The 23,618-nt window shown below is 38.3% G+C and overlaps 1 long non-coding RNA gene across 1 annotated transcript; it reads left to right on the forward strand.

The window, feature by feature from the left end:
* On the forward strand, positions 1 to 22,606 carry LOC118765522. Its single transcript, XR_005001385.1, has 3 exons — positions 1 to 11; positions 2,372 to 2,378; positions 22,476 to 22,606. It is a non-coding gene; the product is annotated as an uncharacterized LOC118765522 (long non-coding RNA).
* The last annotated feature ends 1,012 nt before the right edge of the window (positions 22,607 to 23,618 follow it).

A 23,618-nucleotide genomic window follows, 5' to 3' on the forward strand; every position in this document is an offset into this window, starting at 1 on the left:
TCTGGCAGCTTGTTCCACGGATCCGCAACCCGGACGGAGAAAGCCCCTCTCCTTCGATTGAGATGAAATCGTCGCAGATAGAGCTTTTCGGAATGACCCCGCAGCCGACGCTCTGGAGCAGGAGTGAAGAACAGCTCTTTCGAGAGGTTACACTTTCCGCTTATGATGTTGTGAGCGAGAATGAGATCACCAGGGCGGCGGCGTTTTTCTAGAGAATAAAGGTCGAGCGTCTTCAGTCTTTCTTCATAAGACAAATTCTTGAGACCATGAACCATGCGGGTAGCCAGCTTCTGGACTCTTTCGAGATGCTGTATGTCTTTGAGGAGATAAGGAGAAGAGGCTTGAATCCCATACTCCAATATGGGTCTCACCAGCGTGACATAGAGCCGTAGGAATATGGCTGCTGTGAGCATTCCGAATGACCGTCGAATCAAGAACAGAATTCCGCGTGCTTTGTTGGCAGCATGGACGCACTGGGCCGAAGGCGAAAATGAGGAATCCACCAAGATACCCAGGTCCTTTACCTGATCGGTCCTCTCCAGCAGCAGACGACCCGGCTCGAAAACAAGTTGAGTTGCAGGAGGAGAGCCAACAGGCAGATGACAGCACTTTGACAAGTTCAGACACAGGTCCCATTCGTTAGACCACCTTCAAATTTGGTGGAGGCATCGACGAAGATCCTCTATATCACCGCGAGGAGCGAGCAGTTTGACATCGTCGGCAAATAGAAGGGTGTGTTGCGCGAGGTCGTCGGGCAAGTCATTTATGAAGACTAAGAACAATAAGGGCCCAAGCATTGAACCTTGAGGTACGCCACTGCTCGCACTGGAGACGTCGGACCGCGAACCATTAACTTGGACTTGGAAGGAGCGATCTGAGAGGAAGGCACCAACCCATCGTACAATATCCGGGTGGAAACTATATGCTTGAATCTTGACAAGTAATAGGCGGTGGTTTACCGAGTCAAAAGCTTTGGCAAAGTCCAATAAAACGATGTCAACAGCATCACTATCATCGAGGATGCGCGTCATCAATTCTTCCATTACCAGTAAGTTGGTCAAGCATGATCTCTTCAGCACGAAGCCGTGTTGTGAATCAGAGATAGAGGCTGTGTTTAGGAGGTGGATCATCATACTCTTTTTAAGGATGGTTTCGAACATCTTGCTGATTATTGAAGTAAGGGAAACCGGTCGGTAGATAAGCGGGTCTTCGCGGCTCCCTTTCTTGAAAATTGGGCAGATTATCGCTGTTCTCCAGGCCGCAGGTATAACACCCGTCGCCAATGACATATTGAATAGACGTGTTAAGGGCTCGCAGATGACTGGAGCCAACGCTTTGATAACCCGTGGGTGTATGCCGTCAGGGCTGTGAGCCTTGTTGACATCGAGGCCTTGAATAACGTGTTTGACTTCGTCCCACGTGATGACCAGTCGAAGCATTGGAGGTACCGATCTATCAAATGGAGGGGGTTCACGACCGTCATCTTGTTTGAAAATAGTTGAAAAAGCCTCGGCAAATAATTGACTCTATTGATAAGGGTCCTCAATCGATACGCCGGTTGAGTCTACCAACGTTGCAATTTGGTTGTTCAAGCGGGAATTCCGTTGGACATGGGCAAAGAAGGGTTTTGGATTGCTACTGGCGTTTGCTGCGATTTTGTATTCATATCTGAAGCGTTCTTCCTTTTCAATTTTCACGGTTCGGTCTCGTTGAGTTTTGTACACCTCAAAAGCTGCAGTCGAATCCAGATTTTTGAATTCAGCTCAAGCAATATCTCTGAGTCGAGGTTCTCGTTTACCCTTCTTCGTCACCCAGGGCTTGTGTTTCTTCTTCTTGGGAAGCCCAACGGGAACTGCCTGGTCAGTCAACCAGATTACATATGCTTTGAGGGATGACCATAGTTCGTCAACTGAGGACAACGTCATCAGGTATCGTCAGTCCAGAAGCGCGGAAGCCTCGGTTACAATTTCAAGATTAATTGCAGAGAAGACTCTACGTGGCTGCGAAGTAGTCGTGGGCGTAGAAAAAGTTGTGTGCATGACGAACTTCAGGACCGCATGATCACTCTTGACAAGAGAGGCGCACACAGATACGTCAGACACTGATCTTGGATAGCGGGAGAATACCAGATCCAGCATAGATGGCTGCTGCTCAGACCGATGCCTTGTCGGATATTCAACATGTTGCGATAGGAAACAATCTTCAGCCACGTCAAGAAGGGCCTGGCCGAACCGGGAAGATGATGTACAAATTGATGCGGGCCAATCGATCGTGGGAGCGTTGAAGTCTCCTAATATCAAACAGTCATGAGAAGCTGAAACGAATCTTATCGCTTCGAGTAAGTGAGCATCGTCCTGGGGGTCGGCAAGAGGCGGCCTGTAGACAGCTCACACGGACAGGCAAAACTCGGATAGGCGCAGCTTGCAATAGACGGCATCGAATTTTGTTGTAGGTTGAGCATTAGTGGGTAGAATACCGCTGGACGGTTTGAGATCAGATTTAACATACACAGCAACACCTCCACCTCGCCTTTTTTCTCTGTCACATCTGAAGAGGGCGTAGCCCTGTAGGTGGATTTCTGAGTCCTTTACTGCTGGAGTCAGCCAAGTCTCGGTGATAGCTATCACATCAGGGGAGTCACGCATGGCCAGTGTAAATAGTTCGCTGAACTTTGGAAATAAGGAGCACGAGTTGGTATAGACGATGCTGAGCTGTGAAGTTTGAGTGGCGGGAGTTGGGGAACAAGCAGAATAAGGGGTATCAGAAATAGCATCGTTGACGGGGGCATCTACTTTGCTTCGATTTGCCCTCAATTCACTCTCCCTGTCAGCACTACAGCATGCGACCAGAGGTAGGACTTGATTATTTTTCCATCTTGGATGCGTAAACCCTTCTCTCCCATCCGTTTTCTCATCTTCAGTTCGGATATTAGGTTTCTCCGACGAATTCTCTCTCTCAGTGAGTATTCCTCGCGAAAACCCATATTGGGGTCCTCCCAGGCATGCGTCTGAGCTCTGTTCAGAAAGGTTGAAGCCTCCTGATCGGAAGAAAAGATTACTCTTATTGGGCGTGGTCTAGTGTCTGAGGTTGAGTTCGCTTGGAATCTTCCTAGCCAAGCGACCTTATGGATACTGACATTTTCGTTGACAGAGAACAATTCTCCAACTAAAACGGAAACAAAATTTATGACTTCTTTTAGGCGGTTTATGCGAAAAATAAAATATTGCAATAGAAGTGTATTACTTTCCAGTAAAATAAAGCACCGTAAAGGTAGAAGTATAAATATAGAGTAGTGGTACAAGGCACCAATGTTTACCGGAAATAGCAGTTGATACATTTACGACGCTATAGTAAAGCTTCACTGTGTATATACTGGCAAAGACGTGTGAGAGCAGTAAACATAAAAAATTGTCTTACCTGTAGGAAGAGCATTATATAAATGGACAACCCAGAATCGGATAATCTAGTACCTAGGTTTTAGACTCTTCAAATACGTTTGTCACCGTAAATTTGATTAGTCTTCATCAGCTGGATTTATCTGGACAATATGTAAAATGTTGCTACATCAATGCCAGTATATATATATGGATCTAGGACAATTCTCCGTAAGGCATTCCGCTGTAGGACGATTGGCTGGACAATTCACTGTACGGATATTTCGCCGCTGGGACATTTTGTAGTAAAGCATAAGAAGGGAAGGATAAAAAATAAAAATAAAAATAAAGAAGGCCATACACTTTATTTAAAAAGTTCAGCTAAAAAACTAAGAAGCTAAAACTCATATAAGTTCATTGAAATTGCACGCAGATAATATTTTTGATTTTGATCGTAACCTCTGACAATGCTAAGTATACAAATGATAGACTCTCCCGTCGAAGAGGACGTATGAGTGATCAGCTTTTGCTGAACGACCTGCACAAGTGATTTGTTTATAGTGATCAAATCTACGTGCCGTACATTAGGTCATTCCCTCAATCACCTGAATAGGTGCACTGTTTACCATGTGACAAAATGATCACCGAGGAAAGTGAGAGGAAGTATTTTGCTCAAGAAACACAACGCACTACTCGGTCTAGGAATTGAAACCACGATCTCGAACTCGTGAGTGCAACACCCTAACCGAGCCAGATCCGGGCAAGGTTATTTATGAAAGACCAGCAGTCGCCCATGCATATCAGCCTCCTCTCATCACGCCACCGATGAGGGAAAGGTAAAGATTGATAGTTAGCCTGATGCTCTAACTATTGCGCCTTCAATATATATATAAATACTGTCCTTTAAGATGTATAAATATATGTACATATACATGTACATATATGTGAGTGTGTGTGTGTGCGTGCGTGTGTGCGTGCTGTTAACGTCATAGCAATTTTGTACACTTTCGAGAGTACGTGAAATAATTACTTTTTGGAATAATTTATCTCGCTGCACTCACACGGAGCTATAAATAATGATTTCAACTTCATGGGAGTGGTTAGTCAATGTAATCGACCTCAGTACTCAATTGGTAATTATTTAATCGACCCCGAAAGTATGAAAGGTAAAATCGACCTCGGCGGAAAATTGACCTCGGAATGTAATGGCGAACCATTTTGCCCGGCGTACTAACGATTCTCCCAGCTCGCCACCTAACATGAAGCTATAAATAATCCTTTCTAAACGACTAAAGGCACAAGGCCTGATATTTGGAGGGAAGGGCCTAGACATTACATCGAGGCCAGTGTTTCACTGGTGCTTAATTCATCGACCCCGAAAAGTTGAATGGCAAAGTCGACCTAGGTGGAAAATGAAGCTATAAATAATAGAATGTAAATACTGGATGAAAAATCTTTTTCAACAGAAAAAGTCGAAGGCTGTTCATAGGACTCGTCAAGTCTACAAGTGATGCGGGTTCTATTTCTACGGGCTGCCTTCGCTTTTCTATTCGGAAGGGTTTTCACCTCAATAGTTATATGCTATTATTTATAACTTTATAAGTGTGCTTCCTCAAACGAATTATATATATATATAAAGAGAAAGAGGGAGAGAAACAGAGCCACGCGGAATGGAAGATAATAAAATATGTGAAGGCTAGTGAAAGAGGGGAAATTTAGTAGTTATATGACGGAGAAAGACTTTCGTTAACCTTACCTTTAATAGTTATAACAATCACAAAATTCCTGAATTTTGTATTTTGTTATTGTATATAACAATAAATATGACAAATTACGACACTCGGCGTTCATAATCTCTGTATACAGTCCATACCAATGATAACATTGGGAATGCCAATCGATTTGCAAATACAAATAGTCTTTTGTACAACTGCCATGCATATATCCGCTTATAATGTGATACGAGCATCATATTTGCCCAGCATTTATATATCTTTAATAAATTATAGATTTGTTCATTATATACAGTGCTTTATGTAAAAGAAAAAGATTCTGATAGCTAAAATATTACATAGATTTTTCTCGGAATATGTGTTTCTGCTTTTTTCAGTTCTGCTCTTTTCATATGGTCGATTTTGTATTATCTTTACTATTAAGCACACGTCTATTTTTCTCATTGCTTCTTAGCCTTATAATATCTTCTTATCCTAAGGTGGTGAGCTGGCAGAATCGTTATTGCGCTTAGCGGCATTTCGTCCGTCTTTACGAATTCCGCCGAGACTTTGCCTCTCATCCTTTCTGGGTCGACAAAATAAGTAGCAGTTGAGCACTGGGGTAGATGTAATCGACTTGCTCTCCTGAAATTGCAGGCCTTGTGCCAAAATTTGAAACCAATATTTTCTTACCGTGTAGCAAGTCGTTTCCTTTATCTATTTTATGACAATGTTATTAATCTCAAACATATTCGCAGTGTCCCCACCAAAATTTACAAAGAGATTTATAATTTCATGGGTGGAGTGCATCAAAACTAGAAAATGTGATAGACGTAGATATAAATAATCTCTGATTAGAGCATTTAGATAATTTATTCAGATTTTGAAAGTTGTCATTCATAATTATGTAGAAATTGGATCTACAACCATTATGCATATTCGAACATGATACATAATTTCATTGACGTTGGTTTCAAAGTTCCAAAGTATCTGTGGTATATTTCAATCATATTAACAATAAAGTAGATCGTATTTTGCAACTTCGAAACCTATTTATAAACCTCTCTATCAGTACATAGACATTTATTATTATGATTAAATAACTACAGTCAATCTGAACATAAATAATTTGCATCAGATGTAAATTATTGGATTTCGCATCATCCATTTGGCTAGATACTTTATAACCACCATCTATTTTCTCAACATTGCATGAGCATAAAAATAATAATATATATTATTAGATATTGAGAAAAAATTTATAGAAATAGTTTCTGAAATTTTGATTTTTTAAATTCCCATCTCATACATGCTTTACCCATTCCTCTTCGAAATACTCATTTCCTTGAGTATGTCTTTCATATCACCAACACAGTATTCTATTAGTTTGGTGCCGATGGAAAGCTAACATTTTAAGTCATTTGCCTGTACTGCGCTTCTGCATGCACGCCAAAAGTTCTCCAACTAGCCTAGAATGTTTGGAAGCGAAGTAGAAAACTGCATCGAGCAGAAGAGACCCCAAGGCCTATAGGATTCCCTTTGAAGTCTGAAATGAAAAGCTGTCGCAGCCATATTTAGCATGTCTAGCAAAAAGTAGAGGTTTTGTGGCTTGTAGCAAATATTTGAATCCTAGTTTCCTACAGATTGCACGTGGAGTTCCTCTCTGAAGCATAAACTGTTCTCCTGCAGACTTTATTCTAACTCTCCTTTTCGAGATACACATTATACTCCAAATTTGTGCACAAAAATCGTGTTTGTTGTCACGGAAAAATGCAGTCTCTGATATTGACTCTCATAGAAAACACTAATTAAACTATCCAGATACTCAGACTGAACTATTACCTCATGTATACTGTTTAGACAATTTTTCTAACAACTATCAAAATATTATATTATCAATTGTCTAACATCAGTGCATGTCCCTGTTTTGATCTTATTGAATTAACAGCTTTTGGTAATATATATTAACACAGGAAACACACTTTCTGTTTATTTAGAGAAATGGAAAAATTCCTCCACGCTTCTTCCATGATTTATCTCAAATACTTATCCAGTAAGACACAAATTAGATCAATGAAACGTTTATTGAGAAATATTTATACTCTATCATTGTATGTTACAGTAAAGTGTGACAAACTACAACACCTCAGCGTTCGTCGATATCTGGACTTTATGAATGCATCTACTCTATCATACACTGTTTCGTCTTCTTAATGCGCGGGGTATAATTTCTCAAAGGTTGACTGCCATGTAACACCCATCTTCATATTAATATACCTGATTGGTATAGCTTTAGCCTATTCTTCTCAACTAAATTACTCTCCACATCATCTCTACAAATGGAACATATATTTTTGTGCGGTTGCATGTGAAACATTTTTGAATACTAGACAAGATAGGTAGGGGCTTGCTTTGTAGATGTACTTGGATGTTACAAGTGTGAAAATAAAATTGTGTGGCTATAAGGCCTTTAGCGCACAAATCAGAGACTAATGAAATGTCTGAAACCCGGAATCAAAATCAGATGGTGATTTATGCCACTATGTAGCACTCTACGTATATTGTATTTTTGCTTATGAGAGAATAAAGGAGATAGCAATACATAATTAGTTAATATCAATCAAAAGAAATATCAATCAAAAGACAGATCCATTGACATTTGAATTCAGAGTATAGGGAAAACTATTAAAATAATGTGTTATAAGTAAGATTTATTCTCTACTTAATAAGTTTAATTAATGCACTAATGGTGAGCAATAATCTTCAAATGCAAACATTGTTTTTAGTTTTGTGCTAGCTTGTAGTTAATTAAAACAATACCTCATTTCAATGGCATGAATTGTATTTCAGCAAAGTAATATAGTCCTCAAATTTTGAGGTCAGAAGAGGGAGTGGTACATATGTACCTGAATACAATACATTATTACTTCATTCTAGCAGAAACACCACCCACCACTACTCGCTGAATAATATTTATACATTTGATTGCTAGTTCGTGTTAGTTTTCTGATATAGTTAATTCTAAGTCCACTTTCTACCCTTTAGTCGTCCTGTACTACTCACTTGCTTAATAAATATATTGAGAGTAATGCAAAAACGCTGCAAGACAGTGTTAGAATATATGAAAAAACCAGGTCTTATGTTGACTAACCACTTAAAATTCTTCGGTTTATCAGATATATACATATATACATACCAGAATATTTCGTTACTTTGTTCGACAGTAAACTGGACTGGACACCCGGTATGTACTAGAAAAATATATTGAATTTGGCGCTAAAGAAGAAGCAAGAACATCTGGAATATAGATACACACCCATTGCCTATTTAGGCGCAGGTGTGGCTGTGTGGTAAAAAGCTTGCTTCCCAACCACTTGGTTCCTGGTTCAGTTCCATCACTTGGCAATTTTGACAGGTGTCTTCTACTATAGATTCGGGCCGACCAAAGACTTGAGAGTGGATTTGATAGACGGAAACTGAAAGAATCCGTCGTATATATATGTATATATATATATATATATATATTATATATATATATATATATAATAATAAATATTAGGGAATGAATCCAAAATTACAGGGAAAAATCAGATTTAGGGTTAAATCCAATTTTATAGTAAAAAATTATATAATATAATTCGAGACAAAACCACTATTTTAAAACCAAACAAGGAAAGACTTAATCAATACATAAAATTTTAATATAAATTAAATAAACCGCCACTACAAATGTTTCATGTCTGCTACCGACAATCTTCAGGTGGATTTTCGATCTTCTAATCAGTATTAAATTTTGATATATATATATACACACTTGACAACCTGTGTTGATGTGTTTACATTTCTGTAACTTAACCGTTCGGGAAAAAAGATAAAACTAGTGCAAGGCTTTTAAAAAATATGTACTGGGGTCGATTTATTCGACCAAAACATTTTTGAAAGTGGTGCCTCACCATGGCCTCAGTCAAATGAATGAAACAAGTAAAGAAAGTGAATATCTTAGTGTAAGTTCGCCTCTGTATCATGTTGTAACAGCTACCAATGAGAATGTTATCCCCATGATTGACCGAGAGGGTGGGGTCGAGAATCAATCAAACTCAGAGTACATAGAAATGACCTTAGACATGAAACGGCTATTTCTTCGAACAGTGAACGAAGTGCTTACAACTTTGCAACTGGAGAGGCTTGGAGAGATTTATCAGGGAAAGACTTGTAAGAAGAGGACAGAGCAGTGTGGATCATCTGATTGTAAAACACGTGGCAAATTATCCCCGGACTCAAGTCACAGCGGATCGATCAAAGCTACAGCAAAGACCTCTTCCCGACTGGTGTTACGTTCAAGGTTTAAAGAAAACGAAGACACAAATTAGAGTTAAAATGCTACTTGGAAATTTACTACAATAACACTTAATAAGGTACAAAATATACAATATTATACAATACAAATGTTATTCAGCCAGGAAATGACAATTATCAATATTACTGGTCTGTTTTGAATGTCCACACTAATATATCCAGAAAAGGACATCAAGTGAATAGAATATACAAAAATAGTCACCAGTAACAGTCCAGTTGACGCTTAATATACATTCACTAACGATGAATCCAACCTCTCCTGATACCAGATCAGTGCTCTCCTCATATCAATGATTTTTTTAATACCCACTAAGTGTCAACGAAGAAGGGACAAAACAAAGACAGTACCATACAAGCAGGGACACAAAAACGGATGAGCGGATGAATGAAATAATTAAAAGGAATAATGAAATGGAGCCGCTCCTCCTCTCGTCTAGGCGACTCCATTTATCTTCTTTTTTTTAATTTTTAAAGGTTTTAAAAATGTCTATTTTAAAAATGTTTATAAGGTCATGACTTACCACCACTGGTAAATCTTCAGTGTTAAGACTTTTTGGCTTGTACATAACGTCTCTTCCATAGTCCTTCAGCCCCACTGTGTGTATTTTAATTACAATTGCATACTTATAATATGGGGGCACCCCCTTACCACCTGTACTGACCACATCTGTGCGTTTCGACCACCTTTTTATTCGTTTTACTACTTTGTCATTTTTTGTACTGAAGAGTACTCCGCTCTTCTTTTTTCACAGGCTGGGGACTGGGGAATTTTGGGCTCCTGTATGCTTATAGTCTTTTGTTACAGTCCCGTGGGGTAGGTCGTGGTTTGGTGTCTACGAGGGACGGGTGGGACGAAGTGGGCTTTGTGGAATGTGGTCCTCATTTACAGTCTGTGCCTTTTCCCTCCTTTTTCTGCTTTTCCTTGTAAATATTTCCCATTCGTCTCTGCTTGAGATTCCTTATTCTTCTGTGTTGCTCTTCGCTGTTGATGGAGGTGCGGTTTCTTTTTCCGACACCGGCGCTTCTTGGAACTTTTCGGGCACTGGAGTGCATTTTACCCTAATGTGGAGTTTCTGGTCACATTTGTAACACCGAGAAGTTCTTCTCTCCACTCTAACCCTGAGCGTTGTATCGTCAACCTCGATGGATTTTGTTATTTCCTCCAAGTCTCTGGGGCTGCCTGTATTACCAAATTCAGTGTCTGCCCTTGCCAATTTCTGTGGGCAGTGCTAGAGTCTTGGAGGTCCGCTATTTTATTCTCCAGGCCCAGCAGTATCGCTGCCATCAGCCAAGCTATATTAAATTCTGATGGCATATCCTCTACACTTACCCTGGAAGCACGTCTTCCAAGGTATATGGGCAGAAGAATTACCTCCTCCGTTTTCAAGTGGGGTTGCCGAGTGTCACTTAGCTGTGGCTTCGTCCCGGAATCGCACCTCCATCATTCCAAATTTCCTTCCTCTGGCCAGGGGAGCAATTTCTGTTCATTTGTTGTATTTTCTATGTTTTTACAGAATACGTTCCGTAGCTTATCCGTTTTTGCCTCCTTTAATATTTCTTGGGAAGAGGACACCTTTACGTCATTCCTTCCCTGCGAAGAATAGACTTGTAAATTGATAGCTATGTCGTAGATTTTGGCCACCGCCGCAAACTTCATTTTTTCTTCTATCTTGTGCATTTGACTAATTCCTTGAAGCAATTGGCCTTCGGACAAACTTAACTTTTCGCCTTCCATCGTACGGTATTACCCGCGAAATTTGTCCACAAACCGCCGTAAGGCAGCAAAAACAGATATTTAACAAAGCGTTTAAAAGATACAAAACCAATAACAACACTTTTCTACTCACTATTGACGATTGACTTAAATGTAGTACTAGGCTCTCCTCATTTCAATATTTCTTTATTATCCACAAACGGACAATACAAGGACAGACAAGATGAGGCAAATATGTAGGTAGGTGAAAACGGTTGTAAGGGTGAAATGAAACGTAAAATGAATGATGTTATGATGACGTCCGGCCCCACGCCCGGGTGCCTTCATTTCACTGTTGATTACTTTTTACAATAGTCTGATACATTAATATCAAAGTTTGTTTTCAAATTATCAGCACTTATAAATGGCATTTCTTTTTTGTCCATTTTAATTTCGAAATATTTAACTTTATCCACGTAACTATCCAATTTCTTTTTATCACATGTATCATCTCATATGCTTGGGGATTTCGTTCCAAGTATTTACCACTCTCGTATTATGCCAGCACTTAATTTCACTTAGCAATTGTTCGTTAGTTCGTAGATTAAGTATTTTGTCACGTTGTTCTCTATTTTTCTTTTACGTGTAGGGTGTTGGGAGATTTGGGACACCTGCGTGTGCATGCAAGTTTTCGTCATGTCGGCCGGGGCAGGAGGACCAGTGGTTGCAGGAGAAGGGTGTAGCAAAGTGGGCCTGGGTAGGCGTGGGATGGGACTCAATACTTCCAGTTTGTGTCTCCCTTTTTCTTTTCCATGTTCTCCCATCCATCTTCGTCTTTTAGATCCTTCGATGTCTCTATGTTGTTTTCTAGTGGAGGTAGAGGCGAGGCTGTCTGTTTGTCTTTGATGTCAGCAGGTTGTGAGAGGCAATCAACACTAATGTGACTCTTTTGGCCATATTGGCGACACCTAGGGATTCTGCCTTCCACTTTAACCTTCAGCACTACATCTTACACCATGATGTTTTCAATCATATTTCTTCATGGGTTGCTTGAATCACTATCTCGAGCCCTTGTCCCTGCCAGTTTTTATGGGTCATGTATGTGGCTTGGAGGACTATCACTTTCTCTTCCAAGCCTAACAAGATCGCGTCCACTCGGCTCTCCTCATTTCAAGTGTCCTCAGTTACTTTATTACCCACTATGGGCCAGCATAGAAGAGACAATACAACGATTTTGCCTCGGTTCTCCACTTGGACCTTCAGATTATTCAGTAATATATATTCATGTAGGGACACTCATCCCCAACATTTTTACGACCTTCATCCATGTTTCACCAAACACTTCATGCAACAGACATCTTTGCTCTAGTCTTATATTCCTTTCTAAGTAAAAAGTAAAAAGTAACTTACTAGTCCCAGGCTGGAGATGAAGTCGCCTGTCGCCACACCTTTCATACGAGTTTTCCATACAGCCTCTATTGCTACAGCTACCACTGCGAGAAAATATGCCTTTCCTTCTTTGTCAAAGGAGGAAGGAGGGACAATCATTATGTTTCACTAGGAGGATAACTGTACTTTTCTCGTACGGGACTGCAGCTGTTCGTCATTGACCCACATCTCCGAAATTCCGGACACTTTACAATTGCGTGCAAAACAGTTTCTTTGTCCTGCTCGTATCTTGGACAGGTAGGCAAGACTCTAGCACCTGCTTTGCAAGTTTATCCCGAACAGGCAAGGCTCGTCGGAAACAATGCCAGGCTAGAGACCTCTGGAAGCTGTCCATAGGTCCCGGCCCGAATGTTCTTTGGAACAGGCCCGCAAGTTGATTACTATCGTGACCCAGGTTTTTTCCCCAGAGTATCGTCGCATTTAACTTCTACCAACATTCTATAAAAGGATGCAGTGGAACCAAATCCTCTGGCGTTGCCCGCGCGACCGAAGAGCACGAATGCCGCACGGCACTCGGCTTGCCAGACACCTAACCTTGATTTACGCTTGATCCATTGTTCAAGTCTACCAAAACTGGCAAACCTTGGAAACATCGATTTGAGGAACGGAGACCACACCTGTTCACCATCCAGGTAGAGCCAGAGATGCCTTAGCCTCAGCGCTTGCCTACGCATTATTAGACACGGCATTCTTAGCCCAACCTTAAGCGGCTGTTGGCAACAGATAGAGCACCTCACAAGTGGTCTGCAGCCTTTCCACAAAAAGCGGAAAAGTTCCAGCTTATCCAGCTACAAATTAGGGAAAGGAACGACTGTTACGTATCAGATAATTACAGATGCGGTATACACATTTGCAACCACGGCCCTCCTTTTCAAGGATAACCATCGCTCAGACCAGGTCTGAATTAGAGCGTCCACTTTATTCGTCACCTCACTCCAATTCTTCTCTATCTGGAGATCCGATCCAAACCAGACCCCAAGCATTTTAAGCGGCCCCTCCGTCCAACGGCCCACGACGTTGTTGGGAGGTATCATCTTGCCTCTCCAAGTGCTGAGCTGCAACCCGACTGATTTTTCACGGTTAAATTTTGCTCCTGCCACTGCCTCGTACTATTTAATGGCCTCACATACTCTCTGTAGGTGATTGACCTCGGGTATGATGATGATGATATCATCCGCATACGCCGTCATAGACTTACCACGATCTAAATTACGCGGGACGCCCCTTATCGCCTTCAACTTCTGCAGCAGAGCCTCGTGGGCCAGTACGTATAGAGGTGTGGAGAGGGGGCATTCTTGACGAACCGAGCGCTTGATGCAGAACGGCTTCGAAAGGAACCGTTCACCTGAACGATCGAGACAATGTGATCATATATGGTGATGATCCAACTACGGAAGGCAAGGCCCAGCCCAAACGCCGCAAGGACCGAAACCAGGTAACGATGGTCCACCCAATCGAACGCTTTTGACTAATCTAAATGGACCAGAGCCCCACCCTTACTAGATCTGTTCGCGCCCACTATGATATAGCGTATTAGGTGGAGATTGTCCTGAATGGATCTGCCGGGATTGGCACATGTTTGCACCTCTCCGACGAGTCCATCCGCGACAAGCGCCAACCTTTTTTCCTAAAACCTTGGACAAAATCTTCAACTATGCGTTTAGCAGAGTGATGGGTTGGAAATTATCAGCTAAGTCCTCCTTGTTTGGGTCCTTTCTAACCGCCACTCGACTCAGATCTGGGATGAACCTATTCTGGTGCCAGTTGGTGTAAACGCAAGCCAGTAAGTGCCCAAGCAAGTCTGGCATACTGTTATATAGTTCGTGGGGAAGACTATCTAACCCCGGCGAGTTGCCCCTGTCGCAGTCCAACAAAACTTCCTCCACCTCCGTGGCTGTGATCGGTCCGTCACAGCACCCCACATCCTGTCCCAGGAGACGCGGAAAACCGGCAAGGAAGTCCGAGATGTCCCTTCTACACTCCGGTTCACCGCTCCTCCCGAAAAGCTGGTCGAAATGCTACTGGAAGACCTTAGACGTTTCCTCGGGTTTGTTTACCAAGATACCTTGGTATCTTGATACCTATAAACCTTATAGTGATATTATTGCCACATTGAGCTTCAATAACGCGGGCCCATCCAGCAGCCCTAATTCCTTCTTGTCTCATTGCACGTAACTTTGCTCTAACCAAGCATCCCTCGTATTTGGTTTCGAGATATTGGTTGAGAACCAGTCTCGTTGCCAAAACTCGGTCTGCAGAGCCAGAACGCATTGCCTCTTCTAAGTCTTTAACTAAATCCCTTTCTACTCTGTGTTTCTTAGCCACTAGATCCTTACTGAATCTAATTGACTCAAACTTGATGGGTCGCTTTAGGGCGTACTACCATTTGTTGCTAATGATGGTGTCTATTAACTCCCTTTGAATAAGTATCTTATTCCGGCTCCTGTATTCCCTATCTGCCGATGGGGACATGTAGCCGGACCCTAATATACCTAGCTTATCTATTTTAAACATACAATTACAAGTTTGTGGTCGTTGTAGCTGACGTACGTAAATTGAGGACACTTAGCAGTATCTTTGTCAGAAATTCTAAGCAAGATCTTGAAGACCTGTCGCCGTTTGTCCATGTTCACACTGGGACGTCCGGGAATTCTAGTCTGTATCGATCTGCCAGCTGAAATCGACATAGAAGATCGTTGAGACATGAGTTTCCCCTTTTATCTTGTGTTGAGCTAACACAATCACCCAATAAAACTATAGAATGCGATGTACCTAGAAAATTCTCCAGGTCCCGAAAGAAATAAAACTGTCCGCCATCAAAAGGCGCACATACAGCCACCAACCTAAATGATTTACCACTGATTTCGGACAATTCATGAGGCACCTATTTTCCAAGTTTAGGAAACTTTCCAAGTTGTTGAAGATGACGATGAACAGTTGTAGGGTTTGAACTAAGCTTTATTGCCAATTCTGAAACTGATAATGCAGGATTTTCTTCAAGTAATGCCTCAAGCAGCTTATCATCAAACTCAACTGAACGTCCTGTTCGATCTTCATCTTCAAGGCTTAAATCTCCACTTCTGAATTTTGCAAACCGTCTTCTGCATGCTCTTTCATTCAAGCATTCTTTCCCATAAGCTGAGTGTGTGTTTCGAGTCGCTTCGGCTGCAGAGTTTTCTTTTTTATACTCATAAATCATTATGTACGTTAAGTACCCTTTTCGAATACTTCCATGTTAGAAAGGGTTTTAATCAAAGAAATTTTAATTCTATTATTCTGTAAAATAATATTTAATTAGTTTAAGTATACACAAATACATAAAAATAATTTTTTATTGCATTAGACTTTCTAAAATACTATTAAATTTCATTCAATTTTAAAAAAGGTAAAATCGGACCCTGCATTCTTTTATAGATTATCTTAAGTTAAAATCTGAATTACCACTCAATAACAATAATTCATTTTCGTTAAAACAGCGGTACAGACCGATACAGATGAAAAGATATCTTGAGGTTTATAGTTATGATAAAAGTATTAATAATACTTAATTGAACACCACCCACGGTTGTGTAAAAAATTATAATTTATTACAATCGCATAAAAAGGGTTATCTCATCGAGAGAGTCTCGTTTATCTGCGCAATCCTGACGTTTCAGAGAGCCAATATCATAGTGTGATTTGAACTCAAATGGGATAGAACAGAATATCAGAATATCAAGTGTGATTTGAACTCAAATGGAATAGAACAGAATATCACTCTGGCATATTCTCGGTTATGATATTAGAACAAACCTTACATTGATAACAACAGGAAAAACAAGAGGTGAAGAAAACAAAATTTAAGAAAATGCGAAATAAATTCATATATAGTAACGTTTAGAACAAAATAAAGCAATCGGCCGTCTGTGTAGTTGTAGTTATAGACATGTAGGTGCATAGACACATACATGTATGTATATACATATTCATATATACATATACAGGAATGTATATGTATGAAGATGTGCATGTGTTTGCAAGTGTGTCAGTTTGTGTAGGGATATTTGCGTAAATTTTCATGGCTCAGTTGATGAATGTTTGAAACCATTTATAAAAGTAAATATATAATAAATACTTTCAATGCAGCAGGGAGTTATTAGAAGGGAATGACAAATAGTGGAATGAACTAAACATAAAATTGTGAAATAGAAAATTACACAAAATACAAAAATGTATATCTAAGTGTCTGTCTACATACACACATATAAACATACTCACACACACACGCATATATATATATATATATATATATATATATATATATATATATAAACAAAGATAAATGCGATACAATAAAATTAATTATAATCGCCGGTGTACCAGTACACGCCATATATTATACATATATCATTACATTCAAGGCGAAGAGTGCACTAGATACACAATAGCTGGATAAATTTAGTGAGATGAAAATTAAAAACTTTTACAAACTTAACTTAACTTATATATATATATATATATATATATATAGATGCATACATACATATATATATATATATATACATACACACATACATACATACATACATAAATATATACATACATACACACATACATACGCACACACATACCGCCGACAAATCGACGGACAAAGAATAGAGATTAGAAGTATTGAGTAATTGGGTGTTTCGCATTCAAATAGTGTCTTCAATGTTATATGTAACTTGTATACGTATGGATGACAGAGCCCATGGAACCTTCATTCCTGTATACAAATCGAAAACACAAACGCCCACGCACACACACAGACACACACACACAGACACATACACACAGACACACACACACAGACTACACATATATAGAGAGAGAGGCCTGCCTGTATGCATGTACATATTTTTTCAATGTATATGCATATGAATGTTGGACAAGGTAAAGGCGCACATAAACATAAAGATATCCACAGCCACAGCCAAACACACACATATCCTCCCCTGCATATACATATACATACATACATACATACATACATACATACATACATACATACATACATACATATATATATATATATATAAATAGGAAAAAAGCAACAAGAATGGATTAAAATCTCGGTACGATCGTTTCGTACGAGGACATCTTTAATAAGCTACAAAAAATGCAGTGAATACAGATGGCTCGTACTCGTCAGCCGAAAAAACATCAGAGAATTCCCAAACATCAAAAGGCTGACGAGTACGAGCCATCTGTATTCACTGCATTTTTTGTAGCTTATTAAAGATGTCCTCGTACGAAACGATCGTACCGAGATTTTAATCCATTCTTGTTGCTTTTTCCTATTTGTAATCACCCCACTTGTCGTATGGTTAACACCATATAGATTTCCGGTGCATCCTAGTTAAGGACCATATTCATGTGAATTCTTTAGAATTCACTAGAATCTCAATTACTTAACCGTATATATATATATAATATATATATATATATTATATATATATATATATATATATGCATACAGGGTGAGGAAGCAAAATTTACAATGAACGTTAAGTTGCTTTTTCTCAGGAGGCACTAAGTCAATTGCTTTGAAACCTAGCATATACTGATGTCATACTCATATCTAACACTATTATCCTTACCTTTTCAGAAACTTTTGCCCATATGAGTAATTAGGAAAGCAAACGTCAAAGAGTGTGTGATTTGCTGAATGCACTCGTCACACCAAAGGAGATTTCAAGGATAGTTGGAGTGTCCATAAAGACTGTTTATAATGTAAAGAATAGAATAACTATGAGCAAAACTATTACGAGGAAGTCTGGAAGTGGAGGAATCAACAAAAAACGTACCAAAGCTTTTATTAAAGCTCTCAAATCCAAAATCCTAAAGGATCCAACCAAATCAATGAGAAAAATGCAATTGAACTTGAGGTAGACAAGAAGACCATTAGAAATGCAGTAAAATATGATTTGAGGTTTAAAATCTTACACAAGAACACCAAAACATTTGTTGACAACAGCTATGAAGGAAAAGAGATTGGAGAGGTGCAAGAAAATTATTACATGGTTCAAGAAAAAGTCCTCCATTGTAACAATCTTTTCAGATGAAAGGATTTTCACTGTCGATGCTGTTCTGAACCGCAGAAATGACAGAGCTATTGCAAAATCAACAGCTGAGGTTAAGGGGACATTCAAAACAAAACATCCTGCACAAGTTATGGCTTTTGGTGTTGTGGCTTCCGATGGAAAGAAAATGCCTATAAAATTCTACAAAGCTGATGAAAAGATCAATGTTAATACTTACTACAAGACTCTGAGATACCAGGTATTGTCATGGCTTAAAGCAAACTACCCAGATGGTAATTATGTATGGACACAGGATGGTGCTCCAGCCCACACAGCCAGAAAAATACAAGATTTCTGCAAATCCAACTTTAGCGATTTTTGGGAATCATATTTATGGCCGCCTTCTAGCCCAGATCTAAACCCTCTGGATTATGCTATTTGGGGCGTTTTAGAACATGCTACCAATAGAACATCACACAGCAATGTCGACTCTCTTAAATATACTATTATAGAAGAATGGGAGAAGTTGTCTCCCGAATATTTGAGGAACACTTGTACAAGTTTCAGGAAGTGTGAGAAGGCAGTTATTGAGAAAGAAGGAGGACACATAGAATAAAAACATTTTCTATTATGTAAATTTTCTTGTGGCAAATAAATTCTCATAACTTTCAATAAAATAATTGGTCATACACTGTCTTTCAATCCCTGCCTCAAAATATTGTAAATTTTGCTTCCTCACCCTGTATATATTTGGCTAAACTGGCAAAATGACCATTCCTAAATACAACATATATATATATATATAGATGTATACATATAGATGTATACATATAGATGTATATATATATACATATATGTATATATATATACATATATGTATATATATATATATATATATATATATATATATATATGTGTGTGTGTGTGTGTGTGGTGTGTGTGTGTGTGTCGAGGCGCAATGGCCCAGTGGTTAGGGCAGCGGACTCGCGGTAGTAGGATCGCGGTTTCGATTCCCAGACCGGGCGTTGTGTGTGTTTATTGAGCGAAAACACCTAAAAGCTCCACGAGGCTCCGGCAGGGAGGGGGGGGGGTGATCACTGCTGTACTCTATCACCATTCTTTCTTCTGTTGGCCTGCTCACTTAGCCAGCGAGATGGCGTCATTCGAAGGCTAAAACTATGCTAACGCAGCGATGTTTAGCAACATGACCAGCGATGTTTAGCAACATCTGATGGCCTGGTCAGTCACGTGATCACGTGATATATATATATATATATATATATACAGAGAGAGAGAGAAAGGCACAGATACATACACACATGCATACAAACATGTATACATATATTTGAATTGAGTTAAGGAAACGACTCACAATTACAGAGTTATTAAGAGAATGGAAGAAGAAAAGGGAAATAAGAATAGTATGAGAAGGCGAGGGAATCGAGAGAGAGGGAGAGAGAGCAAGAGAGAGAGAGCAAGAGAGAGAGAGAGAGAGAGAGAGAGGAAAAGAAGTGAGTGGAAGGAAAATACAATGCAAAATAGCTCAAAATGTGCAGACAATTGTTCTACAGGAATGTCTAAATGGAAGATATAGAAATAAAATAAATGCATACCAAAGAAATAAAGTTAAACAGTTAATGTAGATATATATTTCTTCGTCCTTGATGTTTTGAAATATTCTTTTTTTCTGCAAACACACATGCACCTGTTTTTTTTACACATACATACGCATACGTATATAGACATATATGTTTCTGTTTATATAAAAATTGAATTATATATATATATATATATATTATATATATATATATATAATATATATATATATATTATATATATATATATATGTGTATAGTAGTATACATACAGATTTACACGCATGATATTCACACACACATATATATACATACATACATGTATATATTTATACTCACGCGCACACATATATAGATATTTGGGCACGATGTTCATTTATATTTGCTTGTGTACATTTATATACTCATAACATATTCACTAACGTGCATACATTTGTAAATGTTCGTGCTAGGATATATAATATAACATAATATAATATAATATATCTGTGTATCTGTAAATATGTATCCATGCATCTATCTATCTATCTATCTATCTATCTATCTATCTATCTATCTATCTATCTATCTATCTATCTATCTATCTATCTATCTACCTATCTATCTACCTGTCTGTCTGCCTATATATGTATATATATATGTATGTATATACACACACATATGTAAATATATATGTATGCGTGTGCGTGTGTACTTATTATATATATATGTATATATATATATATGCAGATAAATACATACATACATATATATGCAAGTGAGAAAAAGAGCGTAAACAAAATATTAAATATAAGTGAAATTTTGTGTAAATATCTTGATTGTTAACAATTTTTCAAATGTAATTTTTCCAATGCTATTATAAAATTTTCTCTTAAATAAAATCTTTCTAAGTGATTTATATTTAAGTTTATCTTCGGATTTCTTCATGGCGAAAGGAGAAAAAATAAAGCAAAGCAGAAATTCTGACAACAAAGAATTCCCAAACAATACGGAATTTATCAGAACCAAAAAAAAAAAAAATTTTAAGAAATGAAAATGAAAATTTACATGCATCAATACTTGTACTGAAATAACAACAATAATAATAACAATAACATCAAAATGAGAACAGTAAAACAAACATCGAACAAGTATAAAGCCATATTTTATTATTTATCTATAGATTGCTTCTGATGATACATTTATAAATCTAAATTAGAAAGCTACAGAATAGTACTTTATACTGTACATAAAACGCTTGTTTGTCGTTTAGAATAGGTTAGGATATCTTTTATTGCTTCTTTATATCTTTATTTCATTTTGTTTTGCTTTGCAATCGGAACTTTGTTAGAATAAAGGGTGGAATATGAGAAATGAAAAGGGTGTAGTGTAAATGGATATAATCTAGATGTTGTAGAAGAGAGCTTAGTCATGTTGGTTTTTACATATTTCATACTTTGCTAACTTTGTTGAAACTATGCATAGTCCAGAGATGAAAAGGGTAAATGTTTTTATTTCTCTTTCAATTTCAGAATTACAACTAGTTAGCGGTTTGAGTTTGGCTGCTCTTTCTAGTGAGTCGAATGGCCTATTAGGGCAATTCCTTATATTGTTGAATGTATATTATATAGTCTTTGACTATCTTTTCTTTCTCACTAGACCGCTGGTAGCGGAGAATTTTTTCTAGAATTTTTTTGCTACCCTTATATTTATTAATTAATGATTTTTTGGCTAATTTTGAAATTAAATCAGCAGTTTATATTTGCTGCTGAGAAGACCGCGCGGTGGAGTTGGATTTTGAAAATTTAGAGCATATAGACTGGAGGTTTTTTTGCCATCGCCTCGTGGACATATACTCGTCCTCGGCTTCTCTGCTGACGAGACACGCCAGTTGTAAATAAGTTTAATTTAATTTAATTAATTTGTTTACCAAAGTTTGTCGAAACTATGCATAGTCCAGAGATGAAAAGGGTAAATGTTTTTATTTCTCTTTCAATTTCAGAATTACAACTATTTAGCGGTTTGAGTTTGGCTGCTCTTTCTAGTGAGTCGAATGGCCTATTAGGGCCATTCCTTATATTGTTGTATATATATATATATATATATATAATATATATATATATATATATATAATATAATATATAATATATATATATATATTACATGTATAATGAACGATTTAAAGAAACATAGATTACCATTTATAGTAATTATACTAGTTAACATGATTGTGATAATTAATGATATTTTTGCAAATAATACTAAAATAATTTTAGTAATAACAAAAAATGATATGAATTGAGGGTATAAACACAAACAGTGAATTAGCTCTGAATAAATAATGTACTCCATACAGTAAAATGTAAACAAAACTGCTACAATTGATTGTAATAGGGATCAACATTTTATAAACCACGATTAAACTGTAATACCAGTAGAGCCGATTATAAGACCAGAATTAAATTTGATTTGAAAAGCAAACCTATAACCTTCAAATGAATACCAACGCAGGACGCTTATTTGAATTAATTCCCTTTGGAAACGTCATGATGGACCTTGATGAAATTGCAGCGACTAGGATGCATAGTTGCATACGCAGCAGTGTGTGGTTGCTACAATTGAAACATATGTTGGTCGTTGTTATATATGCCGTAGAAAACGTTTTTGATAAAAAGTTTTGGATGTGAATAAATCTTCACGTTCCTCTTCGTTTTCAATAGTATATTACATGTATATATATATATATAGTAAAGTAAATAAGATGGCTAGCAGCAGGCTGTTTCGCCTCATACCGAAGGAATTAGAAATGACAGTCAAAGACCGTTTTTTCCATTTTCTATAAGTGGAGATTCCAAAAACGAAGGCCCTTGCGGCTCACATACACAAAACCGGAGTAGCAGATAGACGAAAGCAGTCACTTACCGTTAATAACGAACACGTGTTTCTGGATCACAAACATAGAAAAGCAGTTTGATTTCCGTCATCGGCGCTATATTCGATAGCTTTACCAAATGCCACCAGCCCTCACTTCTGACCCAGCGACATCAGATAGTGGGGGGAAGTGCGCAGATGTTAAAACTAAGTAACGACTGGGAACGTAAATTTTCCCTCCAAAATTCTGCCATGCGAGCCTTCTGGGTAATCGTAAAGGAATGAGGAATCCACGTGATCCAGAAACACGTGTTCGTTATTAACGGTAAGTGACTGCTTTCGTCTATTTGCTACTCCGGTTTTGTGTATGTGAGCCGCAAGGGCCTTCGTTTTTGGAATCTCCACTTATAGAAAATGGAAAAAAACGGTCTTTGACTGCCATTTCTAATTCCTTCGGTATGAGGCGAAACAGCCTGCTGCTAGCCATCTTATTTACTTTACTATATACTGAACCTTACAAAGGTCCTGACAATTAATTTGTCGTATTT

This window comes from Octopus sinensis, linkage group LG12 (genome assembly GCF_006345805.1).
Source record: "Octopus sinensis linkage group LG12, ASM634580v1, whole genome shotgun sequence".
Taxonomy (NCBI): Eukaryota; Metazoa; Mollusca; class Cephalopoda; order Octopoda; family Octopodidae; genus Octopus; species Octopus sinensis.